This window comes from Myxine glutinosa, chromosome 4, assembly GCF_964187855.1.
Source record: "Myxine glutinosa chromosome 4, kmMyxGlut1.1, whole genome shotgun sequence".
Lineage (NCBI taxonomy): Eukaryota > Metazoa > Chordata > Myxini > Myxiniformes > Myxinidae > Myxine > Myxine glutinosa.
The window spans coordinates 196,786,816-196,802,520 of record NC_136264.1 but is presented as its reverse complement, the minus strand read 5'-3'; the positions used below and the strand labels follow the sequence as shown (position 1 = coordinate 196,802,520).

General features: G+C 44.0%; 1 long non-coding RNA gene across 1 annotated transcript; it reads right to left on the bottom strand.

Annotated features, from left to right (window-relative positions):
* Positions 1-7,421: 7,421 nt before the first annotated feature.
* On the bottom strand, positions 7,422-9,369 carry LOC144891570 (uncharacterized). The gene is made up of 3 exons (XR_013623003.1): positions 9,283-9,369; positions 7,756-7,895; positions 7,422-7,521 (listed from the first exon to the last, which is right to left on the bottom strand). It is a non-coding gene; the product is annotated as an uncharacterized LOC144891570 (long non-coding RNA).
* Between the last annotated feature and the right edge of the window lie 6,336 nt (positions 9,370-15,705).

The following is a 15,705-nucleotide window of genomic DNA, read 5'->3' as shown; positions in this document are numbered from 1 at the left end:
GGTCGACGCGTCGGGACCAGGCGACGCGGCGTCGCCGCTGCCAGTCGCGCCGGCCCGGCGGCCTCCGGGAAGGAAGCTGCGTCGCGGGCGTCGGGCGGGAAACTGCGCCGCGGGCGCTGACTGGGCGGCGGGCGGGCTCCCGGCAGCCACCCCAACGAGCTGGCTCGCCGCTCCGACGAGCTGGCTTGCCGAATAGATCTTGTCGGCCTCCCTGGCGAGGTCGCGGGGGTTCGCGATGGTCGTGCTTGCCAGGGCGACCCGTACCTGGGCCGGGAGCTGGCGGAGAAAAAGCTCTCGGAAAAGGAAATCCGAGGGGTGCTCGCCGAGCAACGCGAACATGTAGTCCATACGTTCGGACGGGCGCGTATCGCCGAGCTCAGGAAGGTCGAGCAGGCGTCGTGCGCGTTCATCCGGGGAGAGGGCGAAAGCGCCCAGAAGAAGTGCCTTGATGGCGTCGTACTTGCCGTCAGCGGGCGGGCTCTGGAGGAGGCTCAGGCAGTGGGCGACGGTCACGGAGCCGAGCGCGGCGACCACGTAATGGTATTTAGTGGTGTCCTCCGTAATGCCACGCAGGGCGAACTGGGAGTCCGCCTGAGCGAACCAGACGGCGGCATGTGCTTCCCAGAAAGTGGGCAATTTGAGGGACACTGCCGTGTCCATCGCGTGTCGTAAACTCGGGGTCACCAGTGAAGGAGCAGTGCTCCTGCTTGAGACGGACGAAGTGACGGACAAGACACAAATTCGTCCGAGAAGATGTTTAATGTATAATCAACTCGGGAACTCTGAAAACCCGTTCATCGGGTTCGCATACATATAATCCAAGCCAAAAAGCAGACGTCAGAACCAAAGCCACGCCTCTCAGGCGAGGCACGCTTTGGTGGTCATGTGACCGACAGGTGCAAGCAATTATAACCTCGGCGCCGCGGTTTGTCCGCCGGTTACGTCACCGGCTGGGGCAAGGAGATTATGTTGCTGGTCTCGAGCTTTGGGGGACCCATGGGTCGCTACACTATTTAGTTTTTACAATTCCAGCTTTGGTCTCCAGTATTGTCAGGTTTGGACTCCCGCATAACATTCGCGTTCGCATAACGTTCATTGTGACGATGTTCTCATTGTGACGATGTTGTGACGATGTATGAGTTCACGGTAAGGGCCTTTCACTCACTCACCGCAGGCAGGTTTGGTGGTCCTTCCGTCTTCTACCGACTCCTCTCTGGCCTTGCCCCCCCCAGCTCTCTCTGGGCTCTGGCCCCCAAATATTCCTACAGGTTGCACAAGATCTGCCTGCAACCCTCTTATGGTTAAACTGCCAAAATCAAGACTTTCTGCTCACCTTCACTCCTTTATTCCTCTTTTCTCCCGCCTCTGGAACAAACTCCCTCACTCTCTTCAATCCCACTCCACCCTCCAGGTCTTTAAAACAGCTGTTCACCACCATCTCTTATCTTCCCCCATCCAAAACCTTGATCTTTTCTACCCCCGCTAATTTCACCCCAAATCATACACTTTTTTGAAATACCAACTTCTGTCCTGGAGGTCCTTGGTCTCCTTGTATTTTATACCTCTCCTCCCCCCACCCCTTCCCACGCCTCCTCCCCCCAGGCCCTCTCCCTCCCGTGCTTCTCCCTGCTCTCAGGTGTTGTGTTTGTGTGCTTCCCCTCCTCTCCCCATCTTGTCTTCCGCTCCCTCTTTTTGTATGTTTTGTTTGTCTGGTTGATTTGTTTGTGGAATAAATGTTAGCTCTTCCACGAGCCTCGATTCAGTATACCAAAAATAAAAATAAAAAAAATGTGTGGCTGTGTGTGTGTATATATATATATATATATGTGTGTGTGTGTGTGTGTGTGTGTGTGTGTGTGTGTGTGTGTGTGTGTGTGTGTGTGTGTGTGTGTGTGTGTGTCTGAATAAGAGAGACAAAATTGTGAGGAACAAATGAAAAAACGAGATGTGTGTACATGTGTACGTGTGTGTGTGTGTGTGTGTGTATGTATGTATGGTGTGTGTATATATGTGTGTGGGTGTACGTGTGTGGGTGTACGTGTGTGAATGTGTGTGTATGTATGTGTGTATATATGTGTGTGGGTGTACGTGTGTTTGTGTGTGTGTATATGTGTGTGTGGGTGTGCGCGCACGTGCATTCACAATTCACATGTTATCAGAAGTAAATACATTGTGTAGATTACATCATTTGTGCATCTGATAAATTGCCAGTAACCATTTTGTGAAACTGAATGTGCAGGTGCAGCATCTAACTCAATATGTCGAAATGTCACACACGTCCATGCCCGTGGGATTCCCACGGGTGACCCCACTAGTACTTATATATTTATCTTATCACTTATACTTATATATTCATCTTATCACTTATACTTATATATTCATCTTATCACTTATACTTATATATTTCTCTTATCTTAGATATTTATTCTGCGGGTCAAAAATGACCCGAGAATCACTTATATTTATCTTAATACTTTTCCCATAAGCAACACTATCAATTCCATTTTCCAAAATAAACCTATTAATCATCAAAAGCTCCTAATGCCTTCTTATTCACCTCCTCTGTATATAATTGATGTTTATAACTTCTTATCGTATTCATTTTTCTGAACTCTTCTTTCTTTAAAGTTAAACAATTGTAATAATTTTCAAAGTTTATTGTTTCTTTAATAACATTTTTCTTTATTCCTTTCAACTTTTTATCACTCTTTTCAATATCATTATCAATATATTTACAAGCATAAGCCTCAGACCTCAATCCCACAAATTCACTCATTACCTTACCCCCCAATTCATCCTTAAACTTTCCAATAACCTTTTTGTCCCCCGTCGCACAGCGGAGCGAAAGGGGGACTATGGTTTTCCCCTCCGTCTGTGTGTCCATCCATCCGTCCGTCCGTGAGTGTGTGCGGGCGTGCGTGCATGCGAAAGCGAAGGACCGCATTCGAATTTGGTGTGTGGGTGCAACCCACGTCAAAATCCAAGATGGCCGCCGCCATGTGTCTGATGCCATGTATGTCTGAACCTTGTGAGCTGAATATCTTGAAAAATAAGCGAAGTACCAACTTCTAATCTGGTGTGTGGGCGTATCTACGCATAAGGAAGAAGGCTTTTGAAAATTGGGTCACCACGTCAAAATCCAAGATGGCCGCCACCATATATATGTCTGAACCTTGTGAGCGAAATATCTCGAAAAATAAGCGAAGTACCAACTTCTAATCTGGTGTGTGGGTGTATCTAGGCACATGGAAGAACGCTATTGAAAATTGGGTCGCCACGTCAAAATCTAAGATGGCGGCCGCCATGTATGTCTGAACCTTGTGAGCGGAATATCTTGAAAAATAAGCGAGGTACCAACTTCTAATCTGGTGTGTGGGTGTACCTCGGCACAAAGAAGAACGCCGTTTAAAATTGGGTCGCCACGTCAAAATCCAAGATGGCCACCGCCATGTATGTCTGAACCTTGTGAGATGAATATCTTGAAAAATAAGCGAAGTACCAACTTATAATTTGGTGTGTGGGTGTATCTCGGCATAAGACCGCTATTGTAAATTGGGTCGCCACGTCAAAATCCAAGATGGCCGCCACCATATACATGTCTGAGCCTTGTGAGCGAAATATCTTGAAAAATAAGCGATGTACCAACTTCTAATCTGGTGTTTGGGTGTATCTAGGCACATGGAAGAACGCTATTGAAAATTGGGTCGCCACGTCAAAATCTAAGATGGCGGCCGCCATGTATGTCTGAACCTTGTGAGCGGAATATCTTGAAAAATAAGCAAAGTTCCAACTTCTAATCTGGTGTGTGGGTGTACCTAGGCATAAGGAAGAACGCTATTGAAAATTGGGTCACCACGTCAAAATCCAAGATGGCCGCCTGCATGTATGTCTGAACCTTGTGAGCGAAATATCATATCATAGCATGTTTTCTGCGTCTTTCACTTTGTCAACTCACATCACTTCCCCGACGGGGGACCGAAGCGTAACGCTTGTTATTCTTTGAAGAAAACAACGTATTAGTTGAATTCCGGCTTGTAATTACTTTATTTTTTTTATTTTTTATTTTTGTATACATAGTCGAGGCTCATGAAAGAGCTAACATTTATCACACAAACAAATCAAACAGACAAACAACCAAAGTATATAAAAAGGGGAGCGGTAGACAAGATGGGGAGAGAAGGGGAAGCACATAAACACAACATTTGTGAGGGACATCGGGAATGTGTGGGAGGGAGAGGGCTTGGGGAGAGGCGGCGTGGGAAGGGGGGGGGGGGGGTGGGAGAAGTATAAACACAAGGACACCAAGGACTTCCAGGAAAGAAGTTGGTATTTCAAAAAAGAGGATTTGGGGTGAAATTAGTGGGGGTAGAAAAGATCAAGGTTTTGGATGGGGGAAGACAAGAGATGGTGGTGAACAGCTGTATTAAAGACCTGAAGGGAGGAGTGGGAGTGAAGGGAGTGGGGGAGTTTGTTCCAGTTCCAGAGGCGGGAGAAAAGAGGAATGAAGGAGTGAAGGTGAGCAGAGAGTCTTGATTTTGGCAGTTTAACTATAAGAGGGTTGCAGGCAGATCTTGTGCGACCTGAAGGAATATTTGGGGGACAGAGCCCAGAGAGAGCTGGAGGAGCAAGGCCGGAGAGTAGTCGGTAGAAGACAGAAAGACCACCAACCTGCCTGCGGTGAGTAAGTGAAAGGCCCTCGGAGGTATCTTCATCGTGGGAGATTCCAATGATTCTGAACGCTTTGGTTTCAACAGCCTGAAGACGAGCTAGGTGTGAGGCAGGAGCACCAGCCCAGAGGGGAGAGCAGTATTCCATTGAGCTGCGGATGAAAGCCTTGTATGTGGTGAGGAGCTCAGGTGTGCCAAGGAAGGACTTCGCACGACAGAGGATGCCCAATCGGCGACTGGCTTTGGAGGCCAGATTTGAAATGTGGTTTTCCCAAGGAAAGCTCATGGCAGATAGTGAGACCCAAAAGCTTGAGTGACAGAACTTCTTGGAGAGGATTATTCAGAAAGTGGATGGGATGGTTGTCCAGTCGGTCTTTTCAGAGAGACATCGTAAGAGTGTGAGATTTGTCAGGATTGAAAGACATGTTCCTCTTGTTTTCCCAGTCAGTGATTTTGTCCAGGTCTGCAGAGAGTGAGGAGGCTGCAGACTGCCGATCTGAGGGATGAGGAATGGAGCGGCAGAGAGTGGAGTGATCAGCAAAGAGATAGAGAGGATTTTCAAGAGAGTCGGAGAGATCAATGATGAAGACCAGAAAAAGCACAGGGCCCAGAACACTGCCTTGGGGAACTCCAGCCTGAACAGGAAGAGGAGATGAGAGAATTCAGGGCCACACGTTGACTACGACTAGAGAGGACGTCCGCCAGCCATGCGTGGAGATTTCCATGAATACCAAAGGAGGAGAGTTTGGTGAGCAGAGCGGGGTGCCAGACCGTATCGAAGGCACGTGATATGTCGAGGGAGACAGCTCTAATTTCATGTTTGGCATTGAGGACCTCCATCCATTGTTGAGACAGCAGAAGCAGCATGTCCAGAGTAGAGTGACACCTGGTCTGAAACCAAATTGATGATCAGAGATCAAGCCATTGGAGAAGAGGAAAGACTTCATATCCGAAGCAATGATGGATTCCATGACCTTGCTGATAATTGGGAGCAGGCTGATTGGACTGAAGTTGCTAGGATCTGTTTTTGCACCTTTTTGTGTGAAGCGGTGATGTTGGCTAATTTCCAAGCAGATGGCAGTTGACCTTGAGCAAGAGAGAGGGTGAAAAGAACAGAGAGAGGGTGAGATAGAGCGGCAGAACAGGTTTTAGGACCCGTGGGCTGATGCCGTCTGGTCCAGTTGCAGAATCAGAGTCGAGGTTTGACAGAAACTTCACCACCTTGTCAGGAGAGAAGGACACTGAGTCCAGGAGCAGTTGGGCTCGATTGGGTAAGATGGGAACAGAGAGAGATGGGTTTGGGACACAAGATTTTGAGGCAAACACAGAGTTGAGCCAATTCAGCTTTGTCACGTGTGGTGTCAACTGTGTAGCCATTTGACGTAAGGGAGGGGATGGAGGGGAAACATACACCAGAAACGGATTTGACCAGACACCACCAGGATTTGGAGGAAGGAGACAGGTTTGAGAGTTCATTTTTGAGTGTGGCGGGATTGTGCTTCCTGGCAGTCCTGAGGGTAGACACACACTTGTTCCGAGCTTGGTGGAAGGAACTGAGATTGCCTTCAGTTGGATTAGCCTTCCAAGAGGCAAAGGCAAGTTGGTTCAGGGCAACTGCCTCACCACAAGATTCAGTGTACCATGGACAGGAGGAAGGGCAAGACAACTGAAGACGAGATGGGATAAATCTGTACATGAGAGAGAGAGCAGTTTGCTTTGGAAGAATTCCCAGGAAGAATTGATGTAAACTTGGGAGTCTTTCAAACTATAATTTATAACTCTGCACTCGCTGAGCTCATACCTTCTTCTAAGAACACGGTACCTGGTGTGTGGCTGTTTCTGCTCTCTAAGACAAGGTGTGGCCCGCAGGAGTGCGTCTTCGATGGTACATCAGCAGGTATGCCTTTTTTCTGCACACCTGATCCTCCTTCACATTGTACACGTCTTCATCGTCGAAAAGCCTCCAGTCTGCACATCACACCGTGGGATCAACAAAAACATCTTCAAACAAAACTCTTACCATTGTGACATGAAACTATCATTTGGCTGCAATGAACTTGAATCTACACAGTCATCAACAAGATATCACCAACATTCATTATTGAACCAATTACAATGTGGAATAAGCATTTTTAAATGTTCTGCAAAGCCATCACAAGTAAAAATGCTTCGGGTATAAAATAATTCCCTGACAAACATTTCGGTTTGGAGATCGTCATGTTCAAATGACTTCTCATGTTCAACCTTTGATAAAAAACATCAAACAATTCCCACTCGCTCCTCCTAACTTACTGACGACACTGTTCTTTGTGTCGGAGATGCAAGGCCGTCGTGTGATCGCGGTGTAGTGTGCCAGGTCGAAAGACAATTTTTTGTGGTTGATAACAGCGTACAGATCGTATGTTGTAATTGAGCTCTTCAACACAGCATCGCTGCAATATGGCGCCATCTCAAGACCACTGCAAGAGAAAGGTGCATCGGACAATACTGAGTGGTCGATCGTGGAGAATATGAAGATCAATGAGTTGAACATATTGATCAGGATAAAACAAATGCAGACACTTTTGCCCCGGCTCATCGGACCATAAGTCCTACTTCCTTTTAATCCAAAGCTGCAAATGCCAAAGTCTATTGTGATGAGTTTTGATTGGGGTTGCCACTTGCCATGTCCTACTTGCAATATGTTGATGATTCATCATTCCAGGACACTTACCTCAATGGGAATTCAACCAGGGCGTTGATTTTCTTACCCACGTTGTTAGAACGAATGAGTTGCAGGCTCAGCACCTCAGGGGGCTTACTTAGCCATCTCCGTATCGTCGACTTGGTCACTGCTCTGCAATGTGAACAGAACCTGGTATGCACGACGAGATACAAGCACAATTGTGAAGGGAGTGAACGAGCGAAGAGCAGTGGCAAAGTGATGATAACATTGAAGTTCAGGCTGTAATATATCACGTGATGGAGAAGTGTGGAGGACACTGCATTGGCATCCTCAAAGTTGTTTATGTTTGCTCCAACGCATGGTCTCAATTTACCTGTTCCCATTACATCACCTGATATTGCACCATTTACTGCATTCACTTACCATTCTTCCTCATTTTGGAAAAACGATGACAGACAGTCTGTAAGCTGAATGCTCTTGTTTTTCTTGTGCGAATCTTGCGTTCTTCGATTTTGTGGCCAAGGCAGCGATAAGAACAAGAATGGTTCAAATGTTATCGATGCCTGAAAAAAAAAAAACCCCAATATTGAGGTGCAGGGGAGGTAAAGGGGGTGTGGAGTCGTATTTATGAATGGAAGAAAATAAAAAAATTTGAAAAAGAAAATATAATTCATGGAAGAAACAAATGTTGTAAAGATTAAAATTGTTTTAATCTAAATTGATCCTTGGTTAAAGCAGGCTAAAAAAGCAGGGTCAAAGAAAAGCATACAAATATGTCAATAAATGAGAAGACAAGATTTAAAAGGGAAAGTTTAAATAAATTGAAAAACAAAAAAGATGCATTTACGTCTGTGATGCCCGGGGTAGTTACCATGGAATCGATTCCCATATCCTGGGATGCTTTCATAAACCTGGAACTCGGAGCAACTGATGCTCTGATGGAGAAATCACCGTTGTGTTCAGGAGCATCAAGTGTGCAAGGTGAAGCAGAATACCTCATTTGCATAACATGAGAGCCCCCCCAAGTACCTGAGAGTCTCACGTGTGCCTCAGAATACTACATGTACCTGGGAGTACTACGCGTACCTGATGGTACCACACGTACCTGAGAGTACCATGCGTACCTGAGAGTACCCCACATGTTTATAAGTACATGACGTGTCTGAGTTTTTCACTACGATGTATTATTGAACTGCTGGATGTGATCGGAAAGAGTTGGAAACTTGATTCATGAGCTCAGGGTCAGGGAAGGACCCGCACGTCAATGTGTATGAGATAGCATTCCTGTGGGGGCGTTATTTCAGGTAAAAATAAAATATGCTAATTGTGGGGGAATAATCACTTCCTCAAGGACGAGTGTTTTACAAGCTAAACTGAATTCAGAGAGAGTGTGAGAAAGAGTGGGAGGGGAGCGGGGGGCGGGGGGGGAGAGAGAGAGTGATATATACAGCAAGACAGAGACAGTGGGAGGGGGAGAGGGGGAGAGGGGGAGAGGGGGAAGAGAGGGTAGAGAGGGTAGAGAGGGTAGAGAGGGGAACAGAGGGGAGAGAGGGGGAGAGGGGGAGGGGGGAGAGAGGGAGGGGGGAGGGGGAGGGAGAGAGAGAGAGAGAGAGAGAGAGAGAGATAGAGAGAGAGAGAGACAGATACAGAGAAACAGAGAGAGAAAGAAATAAGAAAGACAGTGAGAAGACAGAGATGGAAAAAGAGACGCACAGCAAGAGAGGGCCGACATATGGTTCGAGAGGGACATACAGACAGCCCGAGAAGGGCAGACAGACAGAGACTTCTTCAATAAAACGAATAAAGCTTAAAATTCAGAGCTTATGGATGGACATGCATTTGTACTTTTTCTGAAAGCAAGTTTAAAAGTATTCCAAAGATCGAGTTTGAAAGGGGAAAACCTTTTGATTCAGAGGACAGTCACACGCATGGGAATGTTGTCTTGCTTACATTGTTGCAGCTTGAACACACAATCTTGAACTGCTGTTGGCCATAAAACGTCTCATAAATGATGGAATTGTTGAAATTCAAGTCGTTCATTGCCCGTGACTCAGCTGCTGAAGCCTGTTCCACAAAGCATACAAACATGTGAGCAACAGCCATTTCACAACATAAAACGGCCAGAAGATGGTGGCATGCCAATTATACCAACATTGAATTGAACAGATTGAGACCGACAACAACAAAGAGAAACATGGAGAATAAAACAATAAATAAGGAAACTAGATGCAGGAGGAAGTCATTCGGCCCATCATTCCTGCGCCACTCCAACATCCGTCAAAATGACAATTTCATTGGGGAATGGGGATGAGAAATGTGTGCAGGCTCAGGGAGATCACAAGGGTATTTTTGGAGGGGTTTGGAGGGGGGGGGGGGGTGGGCCGAAAGCAATTTTTTGGTGAAGAAGTTTTTCAAATTCTTCACATTATCTACAATTAAAAAACATTTTTTCACATAATAAAACAACAAAATATTGACATTATCTTCCCACATCGCAAACACACCTCCTCTGTGCTATATCTTGAAGATATGAGACATCATGTGGACTTTAAATAATCTTTTACAAATAGATTAGCAGACAGTGGACAGATACATACAGTAAATGGGATATGAACCTGGGATCTGAGCATCACAAGCCATTGGTTCAGATAGGAACGCTCTTAGGACTTTTCTCAACAAAACAGCGACTGATTGAGAAGACAGTTCTGGAGTGTAGGTGGAGGACGGTGTAGGACAAGGTTAATACCAAAATCACAAAGGGGCAACACACAAGCAGCCACCAATCTTTCTTAAAACAAGGGTGATATGCAGTGAGATGTCTGCAAAGGATATCCAGGACAATATGGGCAGAGCAGGATTCATTCACAACTCCTTCAACAGTGTGTGGACATTAAAATAGCTTTTAATTTCCAGAAATCATTGAATCCTTTAAGTTTTATACAACAAGAAAATCGATTAGTGAATCAGGAAGGAGCTAGAGCGATGCGACTGTGTCGCCAATATACCTCCAGATAGTCCCACAATGGGTAGATGCCCTCGTTCACTGTCCTAAAAATGAACCAGTTTGATTTAAATCCCTTAAGCTGTTTTGAAGTATCACATTTTCACCAACCATGACAGGTTTCACATCGATCGGTGAGGCGGTTTCAGAGAAGGGATATTTTTAAATATCGGCATCCAAACGAATCTGGCTGCCATACCACATGACATATGACATTAAAACTCTGCATATGTATTGGTTGGGGATCACGTCTGTGAAGTTTCGTGTTGATCGGATAAAGTTATTTTTCTATCCAAAATGGCTGCCAAACTACGTGACCTACGACATCATAATTTCCAAACTATATGCAACAACCGCTGTGGTCAAGCTGTTCTTCTCCTCAATCGATAGCCAATAGCGACACAGTCACATCGCTCTAGTTTATATGTTCACTGCGTCCTCTCATTCGATGATATTTGTTTTTTTGCAAAAAAAATTCAAAAAATAAATGACAAATTTTTGCATCGATGGGGTGATCGGTTTCAGATATAATTATTTAATATTTTTCCTCAATCCAATATGGCTGCCACACCATGTGACCAATGTTGTTTTTGTGATCATCTTTTAATCGCCATGCCGAGTCAATGACACAAAGTTTCGAGTCAATCAATTTGTTGGTTTGGGAGAATATGTTATTTTTACGTTTTAGGTCAAATCCAATATGGCTGCCAAACCATGTGATATATAATATAAATTTAATATTTCAATACAACTGGGTCAGAGATCATGTGCATGCTATTTCAGCTTTTTAGGAAAATAAATTTGATTGCAACATTTTTGGTTGTTATACCACTTCACCTATGATGTCATCATTATCATGCTTTTGTTACCCATTGGGAGTACAATGTGCCAAGTTTCAAATGTTTCCATTCAGCGGTTTCCAAGAAATATATATTTTAACTATTTGCATTTAATCCAAGATGACTGCCATACCACGTGACCTATGACGTCACAATTATCATAAAACATTCTGCATGGGTGTCACTCCTACCCTGAAAGTTTTGTCGAAATGGGGCATGTGTTTGCTGAGAAAAACGAGGTTTAGCCTGTATGGACAGACGGACGTACGTACGTACATACGGATGGACGGACGGGCGGACAACCCGAAATATAATGCACAACTCATGCAACAATGACGTGGCAATGATCAAAATACAAGTAAGAAGTGATTATCCAAACAAAAGTTAATTCTTCATAAAATATACAAATTAGAGACTTCACCTTACTCCACGCAGTGTTGAGGAAAAAGGACATGGGCCGAGCCTGCGGCAAATTTGGTCAAGATGATGTAAAATGCCTTAATATTTTGTTCAAGTTTTGCTAAACAGGTTTTTGAAAGAGCCAAGAAGGCGATTTGTGTTCTACAGTGTTCGAGTATGTAATTCAAGATTTGTGTTGGGTAGCAGGGTAGCTGTTTTTCAGGTACCTCAGGGAGTGACGACCCTGCCCCATGTGAGTCCCGGGCTGAATAGCATTCAATTGAAATTAACTTGTTCCTCAATCATAAACTGACATGTGTGGACAGTCAGACAAAGAGTCAGACACAGAGAAAGAGAACCAATTGCTTAACCCTGTTTTTCACTTTGCGGCACGGGGTAATTCAGTTTTTTCAGTTGAGTTTTTCGATTTCCTCGTTTGTGGAGCCAATCATCGGCTGTAATGCTGCAGTCCGACAGAACATGCTGAACGTTTCCTTTTGTCATATTATCCCTGGTGTCATCAAACATGGTCTTACTCTGACTTTTCTCAAATGTGGTTTCACAAAATACTAGCTGGGAAAGCTGACGTAGCCCATTGCTATTCTAATCCTGTTGACAATTTGAAGATATCAAATTTTGATTTTTTCCCCCCCTCCTTTTTGTGGGGGTCTAAACACTTCCCTACACCCATTATTGAATTGGTTTTGGGATCATTTAATATAACCTTGCACGCAGCTACAAAGGACGAGCCATAACAGAGCGATTTAAAAAAAAAAGGAAATCCAACTAAATTTCCCAAAAATGTTTTGGCCTAAATCCGCGGCAATCACTGATGAACTTCTTGAAAGTTTGACATAGATCCGTTTGGAGATCTCTGAGAAAAATGGCGACACACAAACAAATATCTCTCTCATTGTTAAAGATGGATGTAGCATAGAAACACTTAGTTACATTGTCAGAAAGATGGTTGAAGTCGGTGTTGAAACTCCTGGGAGGAATGTGCTTCATTTCCTCATGCAGTTGGTCAAGAATGAACATCATAAATTCTGGGGCATCCTGCTGCTCCTCATCATTGTAGTAGGGGGCCTTCTCGATCACCGCATTCTGTTATTAACAAGGGACAGGATGGAAACAGCTTCTTGTCACCGACAAAAAAAATCATCCACCAAGCTTTGTCATTATCTGTCTACAACTTTTTGAGATATCATACTGTGTATAGTTTTTGGCGAGAGCAATGCGACAAATAGACTCGATGGATTTATGGAAAAGGCCATGCATAAGCTTCTAGGTGCATTTTTGGGGAAAAGGTGGTAAAGTTAAAGTAAAAGAGCTGCAATCTGCATGTATATACAGTCATGTGAAAAAGTAAGTACACCCCATGTAAAGTTTTGACTTTTTCAACATATTTCAACATACAGCTATTTCATCTTCATTTCAACAATATTGATAGATAAAGGTGATTTAATATAACAAATATCATGAAACATTTACATTTTGTAGTCCATTGTATAATTTAAATAAACATAAATGCAAATTTTGCATGTGGAAAAAGTAAGTACACCCTTGGCTCTAATAGGTGGCATTGCCCCCTTTGGCAGAAACGACCTCAAGTAGGCGTTTCTTATAACTGTCTACCAGTCTCTGACATCGACTGGGAGAAATTTTTGCCCACTCCTCCATGCAGAATTCTTTCAGCTGTGCGATGTTTGAGGGGATTCTTGCATGCACAGCTCGTTTCAAATCCCCCCACAACATCTCGATGGGATTTAGATCCAGGCTTTGACTTGGCCATTCCAGAACCCTCCATTTCTTTCTTTTCAGCCATTCCTTAGTGGATTTACTGGTATGTTTAGGGTCATTGTCATGTTGCAAGGTCCACCTTCAGTTGAGTTTCAACTTCCTGACAGATGGCCTCACATTATCCTCAAGCACCCTCTGGTACAATGAAGAATTCATAGTGGATTCTATGATTGTGAGCTGCCCAGGCCCTGACACAGCAAAGCTGCCCCAAACCATAATATTTCCACCACCATGCTTTACAGTTGCTATCAGGTTCTTGTGGTCAAATGCTGTCTTTGGTTTTCGCCAAACATGTCTTCTGGTACTGTGGCCAAATAGCTCTACCTTTGACTCATCTGTCCAGAGCACATTGTTCCAGAAGTGCTGGTCTTTGCCTTGGTGTTCATTGGCAAACTTTAGTCTTGCCCTGATGTTCTTTCTGGACAGCAAAGGTTTCCTCCTGGCACACCTCCCATGTAGATCAAATTTGTGCAGCCTCTTTCTAATGGTAGACTCGTGCACTTTGACATCAACAGTGGCAAGAGCTACCTGTAGGTCCCATGATGACATTCTGGTATTCTTAGAGACTTCTTTCAGCATCTTGCGGTCTGCTCTCGGGCTGAACTTGTTGGGGCGGCCTGGCCTGAACAAGTTGGCAATTGTTTGGAATCTTCTCCACTTGTAGATGATCTTCCGGACAGTCGAATGATTGATTTCAAATTCTTTGGAGATCTTTGCAAATCCCTTCCCAGACTCGTAGGCATCTATAACCTTCTTTCTGAAGGCCTCGGAGAGCTCTATTGATCGAGGCATGGTGGCACCGCACACTTCAACAACAAAGAGCAAGCCAAACTAAATGTCTGAGGTTTAAATAAGACAGGTTCCTCCAAGATCCTCTCTAACGATGTTCTAATCATTTGCACCTGAGCTGGTGCACCTGATTCTAATTTTAGGTATTTGAAGTAGTGATAAATGTAGGGGTGTACTTACTTTTTCCACATGCGAAATTTGCATTTATGTTTATTTAAATTATACAATGGACTACAAAATGTAAATGTTTCATGATATTTGTTATATTATATCACCTTTATCTCTCAATATTGTTGAAATGAAGATCAAATAGCTGTATGTTGAAATATGTTGAAAAAGTCAAAACTTTACATGGGGTTAACTTATTTTTTCACGTGACTGTACATGATATATAAATGCTTGTTCAAAGAAATTGTCCAAAAATGGCATTTTGACGGCCATTTTGTTTATGCTAATTAGAAGGTCAAAAACTCAAAATTCGGCTTGGGAACCGGGTTAGTCGAATTCAGCAAACCCTATTTATGTTGAAAAGTGAGGTTCCCAACTTTTACCCAAAAATGCACTGAACATTCACATTTCTCAGAAATCCATCCAGTCGAAAATGCGACTCGTTCTCAATTCCGAAGAATCAATAATCATAGTATCTGGATCCTCACCAAATGTCTTAGGTTTTGGAGTTTGATTTAATTCGCCCCAAAATGTAATTTGATGTATTGTAATTGTAATTAAAATGTAATTTGATAATAATCCCCAAAATGTAATTTGATGTAATGTAAATTACATTTGATGTAATTCGCCCCACCCACTTCCTCACAAACAAAGACTGCTAGTCTTTGTCACACACCCAACCGGTCCACCAAGTTTCGTTTGAATCCGTCCATAACTTTTTGAGATATCTTGCTCACAGACAGACAATGAAATGCACGGTGAAGCCATAACAAAACTTCGAGGCGAAAGTGAATGGAAAAAAATACATGTCGAGCTCACCGTAAAGGGTACTGGATCAACGAAGTTCATCTTTTTCTTTGTGATGTTGTACACTTTGAGGACCTCATCATCACCAGCGAAGCTCTCGTTCCAAAGAGCCATCAGAAGTTGAGTGAAGGACATTGTCAGGTTTCCAAACATGTTGCTGACAATGTCCTTTCCTGTCGTAGATCACACATAAGAGGATGGGGAACAGAAGAGCAGATGAGGAGGTTTGCTAAACTTGCTTCGTCCCGTGTCCGCTGTGCTCGGTTTGCTGTTACGATGAACAATGATCAAAAACTCCACCTCCTCTCTCCATTCAGATACATTTCAAACTCTTGACAAACAAAGACAAGACCCTGCTTGGTGATTAACTTACCGAGAAAGTAGGCCAGCATATCTGGAGTATTGGCCAGACACTGGACCACACAATTCATATAGCACCTCATGGATGGATTAAAGAGGCCAATGAAGCCGGCGGGATGAGATATGGTGTGAACCTCTTTGGAATGCTGAATCTACAATGCAGAGAGAGAAAAGACAGAAAGAATGTTCAACAGAGCAAGTGACATTATC